The following is a 24,697-nucleotide window of genomic DNA, read 5'->3' as shown; positions in this document are numbered from 1 at the left end:
TGTAATTTTTGCTTTGAGTAAGTCTCCTGGTTTTATGGGTGAATCTGGCAGGCTCTGCTTTGTCCATATGTGAGATTCAGGGAGGCCTTGCAAGTGTTTGTGTCACATTAAAAAAAGACATGCTTATAGAAGTGCAACAGTAATAATATATTGCCTTTGGTACCTCCTGAAGTTCAATGTCATTGGCCAACTGTGATATTTCTTAATGATGTTATTTTTGTCCTCAAAACAATATTTTGCTTGCCTTTTTTCTTTCCCTGTGGCTCCTTTCTGATTCATTTCCTTGATGGAGTAGGATCCTTCCTTGCTTTAGAGTTTGCTCCTCTCTTCTCCATACCTGACCCACCATTTAGCAGCCTCTCTGCTGGCAACTACTCGTTTTCCAATCTGTAGCCCTCTTTGGAAGTGGGATTTTAGTGACTGGAGGGTGCCCTGGATGGTAACCCACTTGTTTTATACATGAAAAGCCTTTGCAGGCAGCAGTTTTCACTGTTTCCTTGTAGCATTTTATTCAACCCATGCTACAGCCTCCTGGTTTCTACTTTTTTTTATAGGTTGATGCTGTTGTCTTTCCCTACATGGGCAACCTCCTGATAATACATGGTTTCCTCCTTGCTTGGTGCTGAGTAGTGTTTTTCCTGCAACTCCTGCCCAGTGGGATCTCTGAAGTCACAAGATTCATACAAGGGCTGTGCACACAAACAGAACCAAGGAAATGGAAGACTTAAGTTCTCGCTTTAGTGTTACTCATCTCACTGTTACATCAGGTGGTATAACATAGTTTTCTAAAGCTGCCCAACTTTTCCCATTGTAACACTCTTTTCATCCTTTAATGAAATTTTAATTTGAGGTCTGGGAGACAGGGACCATGCAAAATGACTAGGAAGGATGCTGGAATGGGTGACTAAGAAGCCCAGGAGGAGGAGGAGAAGTCCACTGATTCAGGCAGCCAGCAGGGAGCTGAGGTGGAAAGCTTATCCACCAGATATGTGCCCACCAGAGGGGAGGGACTGGGGAATGATGGCATGACTGAACAACCTGGAGAGGGGACTGGTGGTCTGGGCAAGGCTGACGGAGGGGCAGGTAAACAGGGTGGAGGAGGTGAGGATCTGGGTGGGAAGAAGCTGGCTGAGAAGGCAAAGGCTGGGGCAGCGAGCCCAAGTGGAGGCAGGCTGGCAGGGCTGGAGGGCTCAGGGTGCAGTGAGAAGGGGTGGGATGGAAGCATCCCGTGTGGGATTGGTGGTGTGAGGTAATGTCCCTGCCCCAGCGCCTGCACGCTTTGCATTCCTGCTTATTTCTGTTTCCGTGCTGTCAGCAAACTTCTGTAAGGCCCATTGGCTAAATAGGCATCACATCACTGTCTTCACTGAATGTCATTCCTCCCTGCGGGTGCAGGGATCCTGTGGAAAAAACACAAGAACATGCACTGAAAGATCGTGTTATAAAGGCAGTGTGGAGAGGGAGAAACTGTGGTTCCATGTTCATCCTTAATTCTGTCTTAATTCCTTGGATTGTGTCATATCAGAACAATCTCTCCTGGGCATATTCAAAGCATGATTTTTTTTTTTTTCCCTATGGCAGCTGCTAATTTATCTGTTTGGATAGGTTGTTACAGGGTGAGTGAAAGAGATCTCGGACTACTCTGCTGCCCAATGCAAAAGCAGTGTTTCAAAGCATCCAGCAACAATATTAGTCAAAAAGCCATCCTGAATGCTTCTGCACAGACAAACAATTTCTTTTTTCCAGCTGTTGAAATTCAACTTAGTTTTCCACCAAAATAAAATGTAGTCATACCTGTTATGGAAGTTTCAGATCAAGCTGCCAGTTGGATGAAGCTCTAAGCAAATGAGACTTGGTGTTGAAAGGGAGAAGAGTTTGGGGTAGGGTTAATTAAAATTAGTGTTATCAGAATAGCTGCATACAGCTTTCTACCATGTAGTTCAGCTTTCACCAAAGCCTCAAGTTTTCCCTACAATACAATAATTAACTATTAAAGTAGGTACTTAAAGAAAAATAATTCCTCCTCCAGAGAACCATAACCTGGGATTTTTTTTCAAAGCACAGAATTAATTGCATCCCTCCACAATATCTTTGAGGTGCTGTTATTTCTTTAAAATGCATTTCTAGCATATTGTGATATGTCACACATCCTTTAAATATCCAATAGCTTTTTAACTTTTAAAAATCTATTTCACACTTAGTGGCATGCCTGTAATGCATTTTTCTGGAATGTGTGGCAGATGTCTGAGGAAACTGTGTTTTCTCCCATATGGGGGTTATTTTACTGAAAAATGAAATAGGATTGGCACTTCATTTGATTTTCCCTGAGCTGTCACATTAGGGATTCTCTGGCTGGGTGTGAGACATGCATCCAGATCATAGGTAGACTGCAGAAGGCAAAATGTGCTCTCTTCTCCGGGTGAAGGGGAACTTCCCATGGAATAACATAGTCAGAGGGCTGCAAGGAGGGGAGAACAGGCTGGGGAGGAGGTCTCTTCTAGGATATCCTGCTCACTGAGACTTACCAACATGCTCTGGACATGCAGAGGTAGCATTAAGCGTGTATTTGGACTTTCCTCTATGAGGAGGAGGAAGGTGGCAGCTTCAAGTTTACTCAGACCTTCAGGGAACTCCTGATTCTTGTGACCCAGGTTCCTGAGATGGGAACTAAGCTAGGACTTCAGGGTTGGGTGTTGCTGAATTTGACTCCTAGAAGGAGTCATAAATGCCAGGACTGTAGTCTTTTTAGATGTGTGAGGCCATGATTGCATGGCTGTGGTTTAGGGACAAAAGGGAAGCTGTTGTTACGTTGGCCAGTGATACCTGTGTTTGCAAGGGCCTCATCTGTGTTTCTGTTTTGACTTATCTTCCTGTCTACCCCATTTGATTGTAGCCTCATGGCCCCTTGTCCTTGTGCTATGATGAATCATGCCCCTGTTTTTTCTCTTTTTGCTGTTCCCCATAGACTGGGAGACAAACTAAGCACTGTGCTTGGGACAAGCCCCACTGTCATTTCCTCTGCAACATCAGAGGGAGAGGCAAGGGAAGGAGGTAGAGCAGAGGAACTGCCGCAAGCCCCTAGCCAGTGCCTGTGTCAACATTTCCCCTTTGAGACAAACACAGTGGAGATAAATACCAGGTGTCTCTGGAAGAGTAGTTAAACGCACCAACAGTCCCTGTTTTGTCACGTTGGCATAGCTGAATCTTTCATCCAGCTTTACATTTCAAAAGATTGCCTGTGGCACTTGGTCCACCCCTCTTCTTGCACTCAACTTGGGAGATACATTCCTAAGTTTCTGGGCAATAAAAATACCCAAGGCTTATTTGGTTGTGGTAGCAGCCAGTGTGTCCTCACTGCTGGTATGTGTGGGCACGGGCATGCTGCTGTCGAGGCATTTCTGGGCAGCACTTCAAGGGATAGAAGAGCGTAGCCCTTGGGGAAGCTGTCGCCAAGGGCATTGCAGTGGGGAAAGCAGGAAGGTGCTGGGTATTGCTTGAAAAAGAGATGCAAGCCACTGTGCAGAGGTGAGGGGATGAGTGGCTGAATGACCTGGGACTTTGCCAGAGGACAGAGGATGTCTTCCCATCAGTGGAAGCGAAGGTGACAGGTTAACACAGCTCTAGCAGGAGACCACAAAAGTGATTATTTCCTTCCCCAGCCACTTGACTTCTCTGAGTACTTGAGTGCGATTAGGCAGATTAGTGTCATGCACTTGAGACTTTGTCTTGTACCTATGGCATTTCCTATTCTTTGCATGCATGAAGCATTTCCTCATCCATCGCTGTGACACCTCTCCCCACTGGACATGGGATTATTCTTTTCTGATGATTAACATTTTCATGGGTCTCAGACAGCTTTTCAGGAACACAAAGAGAAATTCCCAATAGGGAATCTGATGCAAAGTCTTTACTTTCTGGATTTAACAGTTACACCTGAGATTATTTCATCTCACTGAAGGACCTCCTCTGAGACCCTTCCAATTCCCCCCAAACGGCAGTGAAGCTTTGTATTTATAGGCTTATCTCCGCACCCCTTCCCCACCAACTGTGCTGCTTACACTTGGTGCCCTCAGGCGCTTAACTACATGCTTATGTTTGGAAATTGTGTGGAGGCTTCAGATGCACTGCCATGAGATTGTTATGCCTCAACCTCTCCCCAGCCCACCCAACATGCATGCATTTAGACGGGCTGGGAGATAACTCTTGTGGAGCCAGCCTGGCTGTCAGCAAAAACACGTGTGCAAGCAGCAGTCAGGCTATCAAAATGTGCTGAGAATTGGACAGAAGAAAATGTAGGAACTGTTACTGTAATGTATATATTGCTTTTATATTATTAACTCTCTATACTGATGATACATATACAAATATATTTGAATAATGGTGATACATCTACTACATAAATAAATCATCTAAATGAGTTCCTTATTACTCTAATTTATATGCATCTGTATAAATCAGAGGTGTACTCACCATTCTCTTGCTGTCTGTGAAAGATACAGGAGGATTAGAAGACATTTGCATTGATGAGGCTTAGGTAAATATTTGACCTGCTGATGACTTCCTCTGCAATTATCTGTAGGAGAGACTTGCTGTAGCTTCCCTCGTGCATCTGGCTTGATGATGCCGCAGGGATACATGGAAAAGGGCAGCCCTTCCACCAGTTCTTAAAATCCTGAGGGGATGTAAGTGCTTTTGACTGCAAAGTGAGGATTTAAACTTGGTGTTACTGTTCAAGATGTAGGGGGAAGAGTGTGGAGCTATGATGAGAGAATAGGTCATGGTGGAGAAAATATTGTGGGCTGCTGTATTTTGGGACAGCTGGAGGCCAGTGATGGGGAGGGTAGTGACTGAAATGTATCAGATAATTAAAATCAGCAGGCTCCCCAATGTGGCTCAGGTGTGTTGGGATCCCAGCGTAAACCACCAGTGCAAGGAACTGTGTGTTGATGGTAGGAGTGGAGCCCTCCAAGCCCTTCCTGGGCATCACCCTGTGGGCTGACATATCCAGGCAGCTAGTGAGGGATGCAAGAGGTATGATTTAGTTGAAAAATGAGATGTGCTACAGGGACTGGAGTTCATAGCCAGGAAATGGTCTGTGGGCTGGTGATGGGAAGGCCCTGTTTTGGCAGAGGTGGGCATGTGGCTGCATTCAAGGTGAGCTGAACCTCCAAAGGGGCTGGGCTTAGTGCAGGTAAGTGCTCAAGTGTTTGAGCCATATCGACTGCGGCTAATAAATTGGCACTGCTCCATTGACTTCCAGAGAGCTCTGTTAATGCCAGTTCAGGGCCTCTTGGGTTTTTCAAACTGGGATATAAATCTTAGGGAGTGCGAATAGACTCTTGCTTGCAAAAATCTGGTCACCTTTCTTGTTTTGGTTGGGCTGAATATACCATAAAGGACAGCCTTTGTGTTTGTGCTGTTTTCATTTTTCTGTTTGAACCAGGCACTTACTGAAACAAAATGGAATCTGAGCTGTCAAGTTGGGTTTGTGTTTCAGCTTCACTTGGTTTGTGCTTTGTTCAGATTAATTCTCCTTTCCCCAAAATGCTCATACCTCCCACCCCATCCCCCAGATAGGGAAGCAGCTGTTGAGTTGTCATTTCTCTGCTTTTGTGACGGCCCAGTGGGAAGAGGAGACAAAGCAGAACATTTTCTGCTTTCTCCTCTGATGGCAGGCAGGGATCTGAGCTTGCAGAGGAGCCTGTGCCTAGTTGCTGCCAGTGAACTGGTGGGATGTCACTCTGGGGATGCTCACATGTTAAGTGTTTCTGTAAAGAAAGATGAGGCAGGTCCAAGAGAAGAGGCAACAGCAAGCTCAAGTGTTGTGGAGGTTCCCACTTTGGGTACTTCACAAGTCCTCTGTGTTTCTGCTGATCTGAGGGAGAACTGCTGGGCAGGACCTCCTGGAATGGCCAGGCAGGCTTGAACATGGAGAAGGCATGGGAATGAGGACCTAGGGAATAAGATGAGGCAGTGCATTAGCGCTCCTAGGAGCTGATAGGTCTTTAAAGCTGATGTGTTGCCATGGAGTGTGCCTGGCAGTGAAGCTCCTTTGTTGCTTCTCTAGTCCCATTCAGATGAAAAAGAATGGTGAGGAGGTTAAAAACAACGCAGAGTGAAGGCGCTCCATCTCCTGCTGTAGTGTGCTCTCCCTGCGCCCCATACCCTCCTCTGCCTGGGCTTCTCTACAACTTACTCTGCCATATGGGTTGGGTAAAACAGCTTCCCTGGTACCTGCCACCATAGGCAGATATGTTGCCTTCCCACATTGTGGGAGCCTGGGAGAGCACCTGGCACAGCTCCTGCAAGAACAAAGCAGGGAGGGAGAAGGGACCTTTCTGGGAAGACAGGAGTGTGGGTGCAGGATTGGAGGCAGCAGAACTGATGGCAATACTCCCACTAAGGTAAACAGGAGCAGAACTAGGTTAGTGGTCTGGTGTTACTTACCATGCTCTGTAATACATACTATATGAATGTATATGTAGAATACAAATGAAGAGGAAGCTAGTGATCCTGTAATGGAAATTTCAAAAGATCCTTGACTACAAGGTATTATAGGTAGCATGACCTAGAGAGAGTAGCAAGGAAAGGACACAAGATGCGACTTTAACTCTGTTCATCTTAGTTCTGTGGTTCTTCTATAAGCTCTTCTTACCATCATCTGCCTCACATTGCCTTATGACTCATCCATCTCTGGATCTTCTACTTGCTGGTGCCTTTGCTGGCCCTGACTCACTCCCTCAGCTGGGTAAGCCATGCTCTTTCCCATTGCAGGGTGCTGTGGACCAGCCCATCAGATCTCATGGGCCTCCTCCACCGCTTGCCCCTCAACACCTCGGTCACCCCAGTTCTCTGATGTGGCCCAATGACTCTCCCTGCTACCTGCTGTGGTCTTTTTGTTTCTAACAGCTGCTGTGGTACAGGAGTCCCTGCACAGGCAGTCTCTGTGTCTGCAGTTATCCTCCATCTGCAAAATCACTTCCTTTTTTTCAGTTTCCTTGTTTGATGGGGAGATAGCTGAGCTGCCGTTCCCTCAGCATCTAATGGAGGGGAATAATCTCTAAGGAAGGAGTGAAGGGGGCAGTGGTGATAGAGGGAGAAGAAGCTGCTGCTGTTCTCTACATGTGGGTGACTATCCTGTGGTTCATGAGCAGCTTGGGTGAGGTGAGGGTCCCTTCAGTGGCATCCCTTCAGCTCCCACAGGGACTCCTGGGTGAGCCAAACCCCTGCTCCAGGAGGGAGCATCTCCAGCGTAGTAAAGAAACAACCCGGTTTCTCAGAGTGAAGCATGCTGAGTCTCTCCTTGCTTTAATAACTGTTGCGTCTCCATGGAGAGGTTCCCTGTCCCATGCCAAGTCCCCTTTCCATGGCAGCCAGAAATACTCCTGTTTTAGCCAGAGGAGCTTCACTTTTGTGCTTGTAGGGCTCAGAGCCCTTCACTTGAGAAAACCAGGGTTCAAGTCTGGCTACAGGTGACTTGCCTTCGTGCAGCCCTCCTTGGAGAGCCTTGCCACCCTCTTGCCCCAGGCTGCCCTCTCCTTTGATCACTGTGCCCCCCAGCTTTGCAGGGCCCCCAGGCCTCTGTGCAGCTTTGCCAGCAAGTCTCCCTTCTGCTGGCTGCTAGGCTCCTCCTGACCATATTTGATTACTGATGGATTAACAGGTGTCTGAAGTGCATGTTACTAATCCTGACCTCAAGCAATGTCTCATCAAAAATGAAAATAAACCAGAAAATGAATAGAAGAGGAAATGAAGAGGCTGAAGAAAAGGGAATAATGAGGAAGAAGCGTGGAAATGGGGAGGAAGAAATTCAGTTTGCAACATGATTTCTTTGGAGGCAGAGTGAAGTTAAAATGGGAGGTTTAATAAGGCAGGAGAGGAGAAGAGAGGTGGACTGAGAGGAAGGAGAGTCAAAGAAGCCCTTGCTTAGGCAGTCTGCCGAGGGCCATGGGCCTGCTGAGACTTCAACATGGCCAGACTGAAGCAGATGGAGAGAGGAGGATTGTGAGCCTAAAGGCTGCATGAAATATTTAAGTTGCTCCATCAAACTAGCTTCTCACTGGTGATAAGATGCTGGGTGGGGGGAAGACAAGAAAAATTTGGCTGATAATGAGAAGCTTAAAAAATGTATTCTGACAACACGCAGCTCTCTTCTTTACATCTCTCATCTCTTACTCTCTTTTCTGGAGAGGTGACATGCTAAGCTGGACACAGGGATAGGTTTCTTCACACTCTGGGACTTTAGTTTGCTTTTGCTTTACTCATCCTAATTTTCTTCTTTTTCCCATTCCCCAAACTGACAGCATCTGTCAGACAGTAACCAACTTCAGGCTAACTGGGTGTTGCTCCCCTCTTCCTAATGTTTATATAATAATAATATTATATATATATATATATAAAAACTGTTTATATAATGCTGGGGTAGGATACAGCTCTGTCCCCTTCAGACACACTAATGTGCCTTCTCTCTCACACATCATATATAATATCTCATACATCAGCAGTAGCAGAAATAACCTCTAAGTTTATTTTATGGATACCTACAGCTTTCCCTCTTTCTATTGTAGTCCTGATATAGATAGCAAACAAGATACATACCACTTACTGGGTGAAAGGCAGGACATATATAAATATATAAAATGGTTCTTCCATGCTGTTGAAGACATTTCACAGGCGTTTCCCTATTCTGTTTCCTATTATCTAAGATGGGATATCAAGATGCTTCTCACTAAATATCTCATTTTAAGTGAAGAATAAAAAAATGCTCTGTGCAAAATCAAACACACAGAACACCTGAAATGAACATACATCTCTCTTACCCCCTGTTTGCTGCAGCTGGGGACACCAGGTTGGAGTCACCTCCTCAAACCCTTTCCTTCCCCTGACCTGGTGCCTGGTCCCTTTGACTATCTTTTGGAAGTGGGATGACTTGAACTGTGCCCGACACAGTGAAGCCTTGAGCTTGGCTGAGGTGATGCAGGAGCAGAATCTGCTTGTAAAAGTATCCACAAGGACTTTTCTGACTTTACCCCACCTCATCCAGCAGAGGCAAACCTCTTGAGTAATGGAGTGCCTGGGGATCCAGGTAATGGCAGAGCCCAGGAGAAACCAGAAAGCTCAACTTTCTCTGCTGGTGAGGTTTTGGAGCAGAGTGTACTGCACTGTGCCTTGATACAAATGCCGCACTTGTGTGCGATACCATCACCCTTTGCTTCTCCCTCTTCCCTTCCCTCCATGTGAGCAGCAGAGAGGCATTGCCTTCAGACTGGATGTGTGTAATCACAGTGACCTAGTTTGAGAGCTAAATCTAGAACAGGGGGAAGACTAAGCCCGTTAAATTAACAAGTACAATAAATGACTATGCTCCCCCCTGCCCCATCCAGTGTTAAATTCACTTAGTAATTTAGATCAGGCTCTGCTTAGATTAGAAAAAAATAAATAAAAAGTGTCTCAACCTCTGTGGCAGTCACTGTTTTTAAATGTAGAAAGCAGTCCAGACTTAATTCTGAATCTTTTCAGCTCTGGAGACCTCATTTAGGTGACAAGTACTGCATCTTGCTTTTGTGATCTTCCCGTGCACGGTGTGTCCTGCCTACTGTTCACTGAACCCCTCTCCCTGCAAATCACACTTGACCTTTTCTAAGAAGGCTGAATTGTCTGTTCTTCCTGCTGATTCAACAGAGATCTGTAGGTGAAAGGTCAGAAGGTGCATGTTGTGGGTTGATTTTTTTTTTTTTTTTTTTCTGAGAAGGGGTAGGAAGGAAGGGTATGACATAGTTCACAAAGCAAGTGAGCCTGTGTCATTGGTCTCGAGCTTTGCTTGCTTGCTCTCTGTCTGGCATCAGAAAACATCACAAGACATAGTTCAGTAGACAAATATTACTGTATTTAAGGTAAAATGTGCTACAGGACTGTGCCTGCATGAGTTAATACAAGTGAAGGAGTGAACAAAAAGTAAATATTATCTCAGACGACAAAATAATAGGCTTTCATAATGAACTAGCATCCTTCCCGAGGACTGATGGCTTCCAATAAGCCTGAGCTGCTTTTTTGCACCCTTTGGTAATCACAGCCAGAAAATGTTCAGAAAATCTTTTGGGTTTTTCCTCCATCATTTTTGTAATAGGATCCAAGGTATTGAAATGTGTGCTTAAGGCTGCTGATAAAACATCCGCAGTACAAGACAGCAGTGTATCATCCAGTTTCTTCCAAAGATACGAGACATGCTTCTGCATTTGCAAAGGCAGTATGGCACTTCACGTATGAGCAGATTATGTATGGGAAGCCTACGTGTTCATGCTCTCTCTCTATTATCCTATATCAAAATTGATATTAAGCTTTCCTCAAGTGTTGTTATTCTTTTTGACTGTTTCCCATTCCTCCTTCATTAGGAGGAATCCACAAAGAGGGAGGGGAAAAATACAGGAACCTGATTTGGCTCAGGAAGCCTGTGAGCTGAGAGTGGTTGGCAGCTGGAAGAGTGCCTAAGGGAAGTATTGTGTCTGCTCATCCCATTTGTACACACTTCCCTGGGCAGCTGTGTTGCAGCCCAGGCTGGACAGACATTTGGTCCAACTAGAGATGCTCATTTACTTGTTTTTGTTATATTCCTCTGACTGCTCTCTGATTTGTGTAGGCTGTAGGCTTTCTGAGAGTCTGTAAATGCTTCAGGTCACTTGCTTTATTAACATATTTTCTGCTTAATTCTTATTACTATCCCCGCACTCGCTTTGTTTTCAAGTTATTTGCCCTTTTAATGGGTGTTCCCAGTCAGGGGGACACTGGACCTCCAGCTCTGGAGGGAACAGGAGCTGCTGTAGTCTGCTCAACACCTCTCGGTGGTCATTTCTTGTTTGCTATTATAGCTGTGGGGCTAGAGTCAGAGACTGTGATCTCAGCACCTGGTGGTGCCCACCCCATGTTTACCTGGACTAGAGCAATGAAGGGGCAAGGCTGGGGAAGCGTCCCTGCCCAGGCTCTGTGGTGCCCCATTCTCGATCCCTCCTGCTGACAACAGACCAGGAGTAAGAGCTCCCTCCAAGAAAGGTAAATATAGGCTCTAACTCTCTTCTGCTGGGTAAATAGACACAACATGGAGATAAGCTGCTTGCTTTAAGAGGATGGGACACCCCCAAGGTGGGGATTTACCTCTCCCTTGGTTGGACAGGTCAGCCTAGCTCTGACTGATCTGGACATGCTGGATTCTACTTCATGGTTTGCTTTATGTCCATCTTTCCCCTCTCCTCCTTGAAAGTATATGAGCCTTTGGTCTAAACATTTAACTGTGGTGACCTTTTCCTTCTGGGCTGCGATACAGTCCCTGGTTACAAAGGAAGATCTTGACCAACTTATTGTGATCAAGGCTGGCTCAGCCATGTCTTGAAGGTCATTTGAGGACAAACCTGTAGCACAGCAATCAAGTGCACAGGCGATTCAGCAGCCTCTGGCTGCTGTAGGAAAGCACTGACTAGACAGAAGGTTTTCTTTCATTGCACAAAGCCCCAGTCTGTTGCATTACTCCTGCATGTCCTGTTTGTGGGTTTACACCAGATCTGCAGTGGTTTCTGTATTCTCACAGCAGCTCAAACTCCCACAGGCTGAGAAGTTCCGATTTAGTCATAACAGCAGTATTTGTCAGCAAGAGATGCAGGTGATTCAAAGGAAACTGTTTCTGTTTCCTCTGCTAGGCATCTGTGTGAGAAACACTTATTTCTGGCTTTTCTTGTCAAATCGTATTCATAGTTAAATGTTATTTTCTACAAACTGCTCCTCCTACCCTCCCAACCCACTATTTCTCTGTTTTAATGGGGTTAGCTTTGGGTGCCGTTACCATGCCCTTTTCTTTAGACTTAGCACAGTATGTGGTTTTAGAATCTACTAATCAGTTTTCGAGAGCCATGCTTAATTTCCAGGACTACACCTAATAAGATACTGCAAGAATGAAGTAGTCTGAGGGATGGTGACCTGGAAGTAAGGGGTAGGGGTGAATGAACACAGGCTTCAATGGGGATCCAAGAAACAGCCTTGTAAAGGACTGAGGGTCATGCAGGCAGGAGTGGTTACTTCTTAATGAAAGAGTTGAGAAAATGCTGCTTGCTGTTTGCCTGGGTAAAGTCTGCTTTCAACCCCTGGGAGCTGATGCTTGTTCACAAATGTTATAATGACAGTAACACAGCCTAATGCTGACAAAGATGACCAAGGCTTTGGAGGAGTGGATCATCAGTGAACCCACTCCACCTTCTCAATAGAAGCAGCCTGTGCACCTAAATAGGTAGAAAAGAAAAATGAAGGAATGTATGGATACAGCTGACGTTAGCAGTTTTGGAGGGAATTTAGGGTGGGGACAGGGCAGATGTTGAAGGAAGGGATTTATTCAAATTGGATAAAGTGCCTAATTTAACTAAAAGATTTCTTAAAGAAAATGACAACTTGTAAAAATTATTCTCTCTAGTGTTGACCGAAATTTCAGAGAGTCAAAACGACTGTTCAGTAGGGCTGAGGATGACATGAACCTAGAAGGAGTCTGAGAGATGGTTCACTTGACAGTGGGTGGCACAGCCTGATGGGTGGTGGGGTAGGGATGTGGGGTGAGGTGTGGGGTTTTTGTTTTGTTTTGGGTTTTTTGGCTTTTTTTTGTTTTTGTTTATTTTCAATCTGAGCTCTCCCTTGTTGGTTATCCCCATCTGGGCAGAAGGCAAGATGAGACAGTGTGAGGAAGGATGAATATTGTGTTCCTCAGAGAGGGAGGCTTGTAAGCAGAACACTCAAGTGTACATGCAACGTTGCCTTGAAGTCTCTCTTGTAGTAGTATATAACATATTTGCCCTCTCCCCAAATCACACTTTCAATCTGTTTTATGTCGTAGGCACCTTGGTCCTTATCTAATGTTTTCTTACCTTGATAGCTCTTACTTTATGAAGTCTGCTTCTATCTCTCTAATCTTTTCACATTGCCTCCCCAGGGTGCTCTCTCCTTTGTCTCTTACTGTTCTCAGTGCGTCCTTTACCTGTTCCCCCACCCTGCCCCCAGTCCTCACTGATGCATTGCAATCTCAGTTGACATTTGTGCTTTCCCTTGGAGCAGTGGTGAGGAAATGTTGTGTGGTGGATAAGGGAAAGGGATGCAATTTATACAGAGTGCAGCTGTAGTGCCCTAGGGAGCTGGAGATCTGGTGAGCTGACCCCTTCAAGCTCCCTATGTAACTTAAGTCAGCTCTGACCTTAGGTGGCATAGACAAACATGCCATGAAAGCCTCCACTCTACACTAACGTAAGGAGGGAGTATGTGCGGGTCAGCAGCTGCCCACAATGTGGCAGGTGATGCGCAGAGAAGTTGCAGTGGGGAGTCTCTTGCTCCTCCACTGGCTCTCCAGGTCCTGGTGCACAAGGACAGTTTGAATGGCAGCCAAGGGACAAGGAAATACAGTGTGTCAAATGAAGGGAGGGCTTGATGATGAGACCAGAAGTTAAGGCAGCCTGGAATAAGCAGGGGTTAAAGCTGGCCAGAGCCTGGGGACAGATCCCTGTTTCCAAAGTGGAGTGACAAGGAGCTGGCTGGAAGAATGTGAAGCTGGCAGGAGGGCAGCTGATGGTGCTGCTCTGCAGGATGGTTTTCCATCCACCTGCAGCAGTGTTGGCCTGTTGGAGCAGCCAGCCTGACCTGAGAGGTGAGGTGAGAGCCCTGGATGCCTACAGCCTGTGCAGAGCTGTGGGACCTCCTCTGCACGGGCACCACCAGGAGAACAGCTAACAAGACCTGCTTGTATAAAAAAGGGGTTGTGGTCAGCTGCAACCTCATTGTGGAGCACCTGCAGGATCTATAGTTTGGGTGTCCTCAGCACCCTGGTATCACAGTGGCTCTTGGACTGGGGTGAGCACTGTGCTGATAGACCCGAGTCACTTCAGAGGGAGCCTGCTCCCCTGGGAGGGGGTTTATTTGACTGAGAGTTGATTTCTCACAGGCCTGTCATGGAGGGGCGAGATGTTGAGGCGAGCTGTCTAAATGACAGTTCTGTTCTCTAAGCGAGTTGTCTGGTTGCTGATGTCCAAGGCAGGCGGGATGGATGGCCTGTGGAGGTGCCTGTTCTACATCAATGACTAGAAAGGGAGCCTGATTTACTAGTTTAAACTGCATCCCTACCTACCCACGGGCTCCCTGCCTGCTAGCTGAAGTGACATGAGGGGAATCTGAATCAGGGTGTGCATGTGGGAGGTATCTGCCATTACCTGTGCTGAATGTGTATTGTTTGGTGGTTGTCCTCCTGCTTTGCAGCAGGCAGCTGTGCTCCTATGGACTATGCTAAAAGCCATATTGCGCCAGCTCTCTGTGCACATTGGTAATGGCACCCTGTCCTCGTATGGTGCTGTCATCAGGGATGAGACTGGCATTTTAAGTACCAGCAGTCAGGTGCTTTGTTCCCTGGTGCTTGTTCCCAGTAGGTGACAGGCCTGTCAGTGGAGCAATGTGTGCATGTGAACATGCAGCTGCTCCTCAGGCGTATGGATGTGAGGAACTCTCTCTGACTCCTGAGCTCTTCCTGCCATTGCCTTTTCTCTGCTTCCACTCCCTAGATCCTCTCTATTCTTTGCCTTGGCAGGAAGAGGTGTCCCAGTGTGTTCAAGGCTTGAAAAAATGCGAGCAAAATTGGAAATGTTTCAGCTTTTTTGTACGTTTCAATTTTTCCTTGCAGTTTACAGTGCTAGACGCACTGGGTCTTATTACATAAAGATGTTGTTTCTTGTCATTAATCCAAGGCACGGTGGCTGTTCTTGGCACTTTCCTTCTAATTTGCTGTTCTCCTTGGTGAATAGCTATCTCAGAGCACATACAGACTTGGTCTACTTTAGCCCTATTGATAGCATTTATTCCTTAAGCCTAGGGTCAAGGGAAGCATCCTTTCCTATTTTTTTTGTTTTCTGGTTGTTGTTTTTTTCTTCCCGCCCCCTCCCAATTTTATTCATGATATAAAAAAAATAACTGGCTGAAGCAATAGCAGCTCAGTAAGATCTGGAGTCCTCTTCCTGGGGAGCAGGACTTTCCGGGTTTGCCCATTCAGCTCAGGCAAGAGTTGCAGAGCTAAATTCTGGGCTCACTGGAATTGGGCATTGGACCTATGGACTCTGTTTTGTCTGGAAATGACACTTTAAAATGTTCTGAGGATGGCTTTCCATAGCAAGAAAACAATTATCAGTGCTCACTGTTCATTCTCTTATGAATATTACTAGAATATGTCAGATTTAATGTTTCAGCATTTCTCTCTTTTTGCCTAGATCAGAATGCAGAAAGCATCATCATTACAGCTTTTCTGTGCACAAGCATGGTCTTTCAGTCAAGGACCTAGCTAGTGGATGAGGTGTCCCACAGTGAAAGTTTAAGGCTGAAGTAATCCAAATTCTCGCCTTGCTTCAATCTGAAGTTAACATTAGGCATGTTGCTGGACTTCTCTGTACTTCTTACTTACCTGAAAATAAGGATAATTGCACTCCACCACCTGTTATGATGGCTAATTAAGGCCTCCTTGAGTAATTCAGGAAGCTGGGACAAAAGGGAGGATGGAAACATAAGGAACTGTTGCAAATCCAAGTGCACCATTCAAAAGTGCAGAATTAAGGTGCCCAGTGCCTTTTCCTATGTGTTCACAGACCATACTTTCTCTCATCGGTCTCCTACCTCTGTCAGGTCCTTGAAGGATGGTGTTCACTTAATGAGCAGCCAGATTACACTTTGTTTTTCTTTGTTTGTTCAATGTGTGGCTCTAGGCCTTATTGACAACACACTGTTTAAGTCCTGCTCTGAAGACAGTATTATTGATTTCCTCATAGTCTCTTTTTATCACGGTAGTATCTGAGTGCTCATCATTATAGAACCCAAGTGCTTCACAAACATTAATTTATCTTCACAGTACCCCTGCGAGGAAAGGGCTGCTTTTGGCTCCCTGCTTATACAGAGGGGATGGCAATGGGCACTGATTGAAATCAGACGCATCCCAGTCATTTTGAAATCCTAATTAGAGATACCTGGGACCAGTATTTTTTGGAGCCTGTGTGTGTAGCTTCTGTGATGTAGAAGTGAGCTGTCAGTCGTCCTTCAAGCTGGACTTGATTTCTGGTCTGTAGTGCTGGGTGGGCTAGTCTATGTGTGCTGGCACAGCAGAATGACCATATGGGAAATTTCCTAATCGGATCTGTTTGTTCCACTAGAATTATAGAGTAGAGCAGGGAAATCTAAATACCTTTGGTTCAGGCTTCTGGAGTAAATGGCTTGTCCTGCAGTAAAAGTTGGAAGAAGGTCTTCCCAAGATGCCGTTCTCATGGTAGTAAAAGCCATTCCCAGGAGAGCAAGGACTGAGGGTGGTGCGGGGGTTGGGACCCAGGTGCTGATGCTTCACATCCTGTTGGGATTGTGCTAATGTTTTGCTCCGGGTGATGCCATGGCAGCTGTCCACTCAGCTTGCAGTGGCGTGAGAGCCTTGGCTGTGTAGCTGTTGCTGAATTTTGGTGGGGCTGGGAACTGCAGCCTCATCAAGGACAGCGGGATCTTGCCTTGGCATGGGAGCATCCATCAATTACTTGGTTTGTAATTAATTGTAAATTAATTACAATTACTGTGTTAAACTCTTGTTAGTTCTGCAAGCAGGGAAATACAGGCCTGCTTTTCCCATATGGGGAATGTTCGGGAAATAGGGTTCCTCTGAGGAAACGCTATTTTGGTCTATCTTCCTATTTGAACTTCTGTCCACTTTGTCTTGGATAATTCAGGTGAATGTTAGCTGTTTACTCTCTTGTACCTTTGTATTTTGCTCTCCTTCAGAGCCCTTCTGATCACAACCGTCTTTCAATAGAAAGTTGTTTTTTCAATTTCATGGAAGCTTTGCCATAGAAAACATCGCATTTTCAAAGGAAAAGATTATTTGGGTCAACAAGCGTAACACCACATGGCCTGCAATGCTTGCTCTGAGCCCCGGAGTATCCGGGTTGTGCCGCATGTTCTAGCTGATTGTTACATAGCAGGTCAGCTGCAGCGTGTGACATCAGCTGGACACCTTTTCTTATGATGTATTACAGCTGCCTGGCCATTGGGATTTACAGCTCCTGGTTGCCAGAATAGCTGCCCTGCTTTATAAAAGGGGTATGAACAGGGAGCCCAGTGCAGAGAGAAAAGTTTGAATGCGGAGCGAGTGGCTAAGACCCCCACAGAGCAGCATTTCTGACTCCAAAGAATTCATCTTTTGTGCTGTAATATTTTGATTTAAGGCCAAAAAGTACAGATTTTTCTCTGGGGAGTTGAGGAAACATTTTTCTGACCTGCTGCACTCTGCAGAACATAATTGCAATGCTGTTGCAGGGCGAGCGGCTTTACTTTTTGACTTCCAGCTGTCATTGTTTGATCTCAGCTGTACTAGTTGATTGTCTAAATGATGGTTTCATATATCATAGTAAAATTTTGGTTTATTTTGCCTTTCTCCCAGCTGTATTTGCAAGTCTGGTATTTGCTTGGATTTGGATAACTGATGTCTTGTGGGGAAAAAAGTCCTTGTTTGTCTACTTGTTGGCATCTGTGATAGGAAATGTAATTCTTCCATTGCTGTGTTTCTAGGATCCAGCAGAGATAACGTAGCTCTTTATTGTCAATTTTAGCTTTTTAGACATACATATTTGCTGTCCAATGGGATGTCTTGTTCTCTGTGTGCATCTTGATGAGGAGGTAAAAGGATGAAATTAGTGTGTTCTAGTGAAATTCTGAAATTTCCCAGCTGAGAATTGGACTCCTGTGTTTCTATTTGCAGCAAAAGATGTAGTGCGCTGGTTGAGCTTTTCTCCCCATTGCAGAGTTAAATCCCTTTCTGTCACCTGCATTTTTCCAAGACAAGAGTGGCTGCTATGTGTTTAAGCAAGTGTCTTTTCTAGGTGTTGCTAGAGCAATCCGTCTTGCTCCATTTAACAGAACATTTCCCTCACTGATTTCTTCCCTCAGTGGCCAATGCCATCCCAATTTGCTTCTGCTGCAAGCCATCTTTGTGAAACTGCTAATTGCAGCTTATGCAAAATTAGGCGTCTGTGTTGTTCAACTTGAAATGCCGCACATTTGGATGTGGAGAGACAGCTGCTTTGCTAAGGCTATGACTGTACCATCATTCAGAGGCAGGCACAAATTCTGCACGCCTGTACTCCATACTGGCCCAGTATAAGCAAAGTCAAAGCCATGCAGTTCCTTGTGGCACTGAAATAAAGCAATGGACTGTGTTGAGGGCATGGTGTGCTGATGTGGTCACGGCTTCCCGCTTGCTCTGAGCACGAGCGTGATGTGTGCATTGCTAGCCAGACACTGTGTGGACATTGCTATTGTGTGAAACTCCTCAGACATGAGTGAGAACAAGGCCAGGGCAGGTTTTGGTCCTCCCAAAGCTATGAAAACATGCTTACACAAGTGCTGCCTGCTCTGAGAAAAGTGTAATGCACTCATGTTGCCTCACACAGGGGACACCTTATGCTTGGGAGAACACAGGTGCAATTCTTGTTCCTTTGCTGCAAGGGTGCTGGTTTTCAAGACTTTTCACTGAAATTGCATGGAGGAAAAAACCTGCTTTCAGGTAGCAAGTTTTCTAATGGAAGCTGAGATCCCCAGTTGCAACATTTGCAAGAGAACTGCAAGTCCCAGACTGTGAAAGCGGGCAGAGGCTGCCCAGAGTAACCCTCTGTGTCCTCCCTCTGCCCGTGGGAGAAGTTGGTCCTGCATATTCAGGGTTGTTGCTCTGAAGCAATGCTGACGTGGTCGTGGATGTGCTCCATTCTTTCCTCAGTTTGTATTCCACCTGGAAATAATAGACAATTTTTGCTACCTGCCTTACACCACAAGATTGTCCGTTTTTAGAAGTGTAAAGTGGGTTTATTGAACTGCAGGTGAAACAAACTCCATTATCTTTTCCGCTTTGGCATCGTATATTGTAGACTAGGTGCTGCTCCAAAGCACACTTTTAAGAGGAGCCTGCAGCCATCTGTTTGATATTTATGAGATTGTAATGTTTTATCAGGGAATTTATTATTCTGTATTAAAAGGTAGGCATAAAATAAACTAAGCTAAAGGACACACAACCTTTCAAAAGGTTTTCAGCCAGTTAAATCTTTCTCTCCTATATAATACTGTGTTTGAAAGCAAGGTAACAGAACACCTGGATGTGGTTTCTGTTAGTTCTGTGTAGAGATTGCAATCCAAATACCTTCTGTGCTTTGCAGCTGACTTAAATTACAGTATAAAGTTGGCTTGTTGATCAGTGTGTTTAACTGCTTCAGTACCTTTCTACACCTCTCAAACCAGCTGCCGCAGACAATCCATGTACCAGCACTTCCCTGAATTTACTACTGACTAGTAGATTTGCAATGTTTTTTTGTTGAGGCTTTATCACACTCACATATCCTTGTAGATCCATTTAGGTTTTGGTGTGGCTGTTTTCTCCATAGCTTTCTTTTCCCCCACAAGCTACCCTCATCCAGTGGAAATCAAAATCTCTGTAAAAGTGGGAGGACTCAGCTCAGCTGTTGCTTGGCTCCTAGGTGGATGTGGGTGAGGAATCCCTCTCTATGGCATCTGCAAGGTCGTCCTTAGCTAGGCTCCTGAAATGAAAAGCAATTGTGATTTCTGTGCAGAGATTAATTATTTGCTTGTCTGAGAGGAACTCTAACAAATGTCCATACTGCTTTCTGAACCAAGGTACTGCTAGATCTTTACTCTCGCAGATATGAAATGTAAGCTGTAAAGCTTCGCATATAAATACATGTCCATTAGTATCAGTTTTCTGTGCACGTGCACCCATGAAATAGGATTGGTTTTTATCTATACATGCATATGCTGTACTCAGATTTGTCATGTGGAAGACGGATTTCTTCACTTTGTTTTCGCATGGATGAACACAGTTGTGATCAGCCCATGACTTACAGATTTTATATGTGGGTTACTTGAGTTGAACACAGTGCAAGACTTATATGTCTGTATGTGAATATTACAGTGTGCACGTATAGGTGTGCTCAGGTTCTCTGCATTTAACAAGACAGATGAATGTTAATCCAGTTTTTCCTGAAAATCCTCCCCCCCACCCCCCCCAGAAGAAGGTTCAACACCTCTTGGGATCAGAGAATTTTGCTACCCTGTAGTTTGAAGATAAATGGATAAGTGAAGTATGATAAGCCAAAGCCAGTGAGATTTTTTACTGTGGCAGGATACTTTAAAGTCTGTGACCCTTAGCTCAAAAGGTTGGGGCTGAGTGATCTCAGAAATCAGCAGGAAACTCGTTTTGGGAAACCTGGGTGATGGTTCTGAGTTGTGCTATTGGGTGGCATGCTGAAAGCTGCTTCATCTGGGGAATCTCAACTGTGGAGCACAGATGCTTTTGTCTATTACAGTCATGCTTTTAATACATTTACTAGCTAATGTATGTATATTTGCAGCAAAATTTGTCTGTAGGATTCTCTTCACCGACTTGTATGTCACATTATTCATGGCAGAATCTTGCAAAAGTGGAATAACAGGGAGAATTAGGCCCTGTTCTCTAATTGTTCCTTTAATGGATTACCCTAATTAGAAATGCATTATTTCATAATTAAAATGCACTATTTTGTAATTCTGTTATGATCTAAATGTTTAGTCTTTGCAAGACCTGAAGAGGAGATATAAAACCAGGTAGAGAGCTCTTACATGATATCTGAGCAACATGTGCACCATCACTAATTTAAGCTTAACCCTTGTTTTTTTGCCAAAATACTTGTACGTACATACATATATAATCTCTTGTGTCTTTTGGGAACATGGCTTTCTCTTCAGCAGTGTTTTTTCTCAGGCAACATTTGCACTTTATGGCTTTATGCAAATCCCATGAATCACTGGATAGACATACTTAGCATGGCCTTTCCACAACAGCCGCAGACTCCGGCTTTATAGAAAGCTTTACTTTCTCTGCAGCTCCCCAGAGTTTCTATACTATTAAAGTTTTTGCATATTAAGATAAATTTAATTTTTAGCTGTCTTTCCTTAAAGGAAGAGTGTAGGTGTCTGCACCACCCATGTCTTGAACCTGATAGTCATGCTTCAATCCCTTTTGACAGAGGAGCCAAGGCCTCAAACCAAAGTTGTTGCAGGGAGGTCGTGTAGTCTTAAAAGACTGTAACAAAGGCCTCTGCAGCAGAAATCGGGCTGTGCACACCCGCCCTTTATCAGGCATCAGGGACTTCATGTGGCTGTTCAGCCTTGGGACAGGCGTGCAAGGGAGACCTGCAGAGCCCCTGCCTGTGTCTTGGGAGACCGCCTCTTGTCTGCATTAACACTGAGTCCTGCCAACGGAGGGAAATCCTCATCCCTTGGCAGGCTGTGCAGCTTGGAGGATGAACATTTGACCACAATGGAGTTGAGATTTTTTTAAAAAAATATTTTTAAAACCTTTTTTCCTTGGTGCTCTGCCTCTGAAATACATCTGATAGCTGACCTCCAGCCTGAGGGTTGTTTCTGCTTCCTTTTCCTCCTGCTTGGAGGTTATTCTCCTGTCCCATCCGAATGACTCAATGGTGATTACCCTCCATTTTAATGCGGCTCACGATGGGAGGGCGACTCAATGGAGGAGCCCTGTGTTTCTCTGCAGGGCCTTGGAGACAGCCGTGCTGTACCAGAAGACACTTGCAGACGATCTCCTCGTGTCTGGCATTGCAGTGAGGCAGGCTTTCAGCTGTGATACATTAATCTGCATGTGCTATATAGGGAGTTGCCACTACGTGCTACTGTTCTTGTTTTTTCTTTTTGAGCCAGTGGAAATAGTTATTTGCCCTTGTACTTCAAGTCCTGAATAAGCAGCGTGCTTTGCCTTAGATTTCTGTGCATTTTCCTTAGCTATGCTATTTATTTTCTAGGATTAACGCTGCCTGGAGCACCAGTGCCTGGCGTAAAAAGATAGAGCTCTGTCTCTATTCAGCTGTAACTGCAAACCTGCAGCATTTTGTATTGTGGTCACCAGTTACCAAAAGACATGGATCATTGCCCTGGTGCTGCCCAAGCATGCAAGAGGCTTTGGCTATAGCTGCGATGTAACTTCGAAAAACCATTTTTTGTGTATAAGCACTGATGATGTAATTGACCAAATGCCAAGTATTTTCTGGCTCTTATTTTCCTCTTTGTGTAAGGCTTGGTACAGCTGCAGTAGAAGCACCAGAGGATCTTTCTTGGCTGTGGTGGGGTGTGGAGTTGGCCCTTGTATTTCTGAAGATCTGTGATTGTTTCTTTAGTTTTCTGCATCTTTCAGCTCTGGGGATTTCTGTCTTTTTTTTCGAATGATGTCACCTGAAATAGCTGCTTCTGCTGTCTCAAGCCTAAATTTGCATTTAATTGTAAAATACATTTGCATTTCACAGAATTCGAAAAATCTCTTTGGCTTGGGTTAAGGTTAAATCAACTTCCCACATGAGTCTGACTTGTTCGGTCCTTTTGTATTCTGTGTATGAGTCTAATCTTTTCACTAAACCGTATTTCCTCAGACTGACATATTTGAGCTTTAAGTCTGTCATGTGCATCTACTGATTCATCTTTCTGTTGATGAAGAATAAAGGAGGAAGGTCTCACACCGGCAACTCTTTGCATGGAAGAAGCTCGTTGCCTCAGCATCCCTCTGTGCCCTATGCCTTGTTTTCTGTCATCCTCCCCTTTATCTAAAAGCTCTGTGTGCCTGCTATGCTGGGCAAGGAGAAATTGCATTGCCTGCCATTAGAGACTGCAGAGGAAGACCCAACCTCCTTCACCCTGATTTCATATTGCTGCCTCAAATGCCAGGGCTGCTGTCATTCCTTTGGTGGTCTGTGGTGGAGGGAAGAAATAATCCTGCTGTCTTTTTGCTTTGTCTGTACAGCACCTGGCATATGGATCCTGACCAGACCAGGGCATGTAAGCACTGCAATTGTGCAAATAATTAGTAGCTCTAATTGCGTGCTCTCAGGCAGCAGAGGAACACTTCAGAGTTGGCTGGCTGGGCAGAGGAAGGCTTTGCTTTGTGAAAAGAAGTGTGTAGAAACAGCGAGTCTGTCCTGGGTACCACCAGCACAGCTTTTTGCGGCAGTGGCAGCTCCTTTTTAACCTTGTGTGGGCTCCTGGCACTTGGCACCTGTGGTTTAGAAGGAGCTGTTTTGTTCTAGTCTGCACCATAGTCTTCATTGCGTGCTGTCCCCAAAACTGGTGCTATCCCTTCCTTGGGTCAGAGTGTTCCCAGATGGGGTCTGTGCCTATTGCAGGGGCTCCCTTGAGAGCAGGGTGGCAGCCCAGGGCTGCAGGGAAGGGTGTTGGTCTCTTGGTGCTGGATGGTCTCCATATGGGTCAGGGGCTCCTCCAGCTCCATGTCACCTCTGCCTGGACCTCACTGCTGGTCTGCCACTGGCTGCTGGTCTCTCCTTGCTGTCCCCTCCCACTTTAGTGGTCAAGGACGTGCAGTAGACCTGGCACACCTTGCCTTTGCACCGTGTGACTACCTGGTCTTGGCAAGTGGCATACAGCAGCATTCTGGGGGGACCTGCGCGAAGGGGACAGAGCAGTGGAATGGTTTCCTGTATCTGGGTGAGGTCATTTGCTTTCTTACAGAAAAAATAAATATATCCTCTCTCCTTCCTTTTCTTTCTGCTCCCCCTTATTTTACTTCATGGTTGTTTGCGTTTTCCCCTTTAATATATCTCCTCCTTTTGAAAGAGAGGGAAAAAAATGTCCCTGTGAAATCTTTGCTCATAATCAAGAGTTGCCTCAGCACCAGGGCACAGAGAATGAGCCTGGTTGAAGGTGTATGGGGGAAACAACTGGTGTTCCTGTTCATCTAAGAAACAGAAGAATGATTTTCTCTCTTCTTTCCGTAAGTCTATCTGTGAAATGAAAAGGGGAAAAGGCAAAACAGAGTTGAAATTCTGCACCAGGGAAGATCTTGGTGTGTTCCAGTCCCTGTGCACGGTGTATAATTAAACCCAAAATAGAGCAGTGAACAGAGGGAGGGAGGTGGGCTACAGGGCCAAGCAGGTGGGGGCAGGGTTACTTGCTTCAGAAGCACTATCCAAAAATAAGTCCCTGTTTCTTTCTCCTGCTTTGTTTGACAAATGGGCTTGGTCTCATTTAATCCCATGTCTGGTTTTCTCTCTTTCCATCTCTGTCTCTGCCCCCATTCTCCCTGCAGTGTCACCATAACTATTTATTGGAAGTCTGCTGGGCCATGATGTCCCCAGCTGAGGCTGGGTCTGCTGTGCCAGAGCTGCACCTGCAGTGAAGGAGACCGGTAGCTCTGCCTGGGGAGCACTGGGGAGTGGTGGGCTGCAGAGACTCTGCCTATGTTGGCTGTAGCTTTATCTCTTCTAATTAGCTCTGTGGGTTGTTGTTCCCCCCATTCCCCGGAGTGCAGCCTTTTACCTTTGATCCAAAGATATCTCAATATATTTTTTTTTCCAGCCACTGCACCCTCCATGCCTTTCACTAGCCGTACATACACTATTTTTTGCTTCTGTCTTATTTAGCTCTAAGTTATCTACTTCACTTTGTTTTCTCCTCTTTCTTTTTTGTTCTATTTGTACATTTCCCTGCTTCTTCTCTTTTTCCTACCATTAATGCTTTCTGTTGCTTTATTTTCCTCACATTGCTCTCATCTCTGGGGTTGCAGTGTCTCCCCTGGTATGAGGCTAGTCTAAAACCTGTGCCCAAG

This window comes from Falco rusticolus, chromosome 5 (genome assembly GCF_015220075.1).
Source record: "Falco rusticolus isolate bFalRus1 chromosome 5, bFalRus1.pri, whole genome shotgun sequence".
NCBI classification, from domain to species: Eukaryota; Metazoa; Chordata; class Aves; order Falconiformes; family Falconidae; genus Falco; species Falco rusticolus.
Note: the sequence above shows the minus strand (reverse complement) of the source record.